The 291-nt window shown below is 62.2% G+C and overlaps 1 protein-coding gene across 1 annotated transcript in view; it reads left to right on the forward strand.

The window, feature by feature from the left end:
- The window catches only part of CHRD (chordin), a 6,551-nt gene that overhangs the window by 2,455 nt on the left and 3,805 nt on the right, over window positions 1-291 (forward strand). The gene's annotated exons all lie outside the window — the stretch shown is intronic.

Consider the following 291-nt stretch of genomic DNA (forward strand, 5'->3'; position numbering starts at 1 on the left):
CTGTGTAGGGGTGGGGGGGGGGGTCAGTGCATGGCACGTATGTGGTTTGGGATGCGTGGGTCAGCATCTGTGAGGTCGGGGGGATATAGGGGCTATGCATGGCATGGCGGGGGGGGGTTAAGGTGTGCATAGAGGTTGTTGCACGATTTGGGGTGTGCGTGGGTGTGTGGTGTGTACCTATGGGGGGGTGTGGGGCCAGGGAGTGCTGGAGGTTGTATGGGGTGGGAGTCGGTGCGCAGAAGGATGGGTTTGGGATGTGGGTTGTGCAAGGATCTGGGGGGTGCAGGGGGG

The sequence above is a fragment of the Haliaeetus leucocephalus genome, unplaced genomic scaffold (genome assembly GCF_000737465.1).
Source record: "Haliaeetus leucocephalus isolate CR32 unplaced genomic scaffold, Haliaeetus_leucocephalus-4.0 Scaffold362, whole genome shotgun sequence".
Taxonomy (NCBI): domain Eukaryota; kingdom Metazoa; phylum Chordata; class Aves; order Accipitriformes; family Accipitridae; genus Haliaeetus; species Haliaeetus leucocephalus.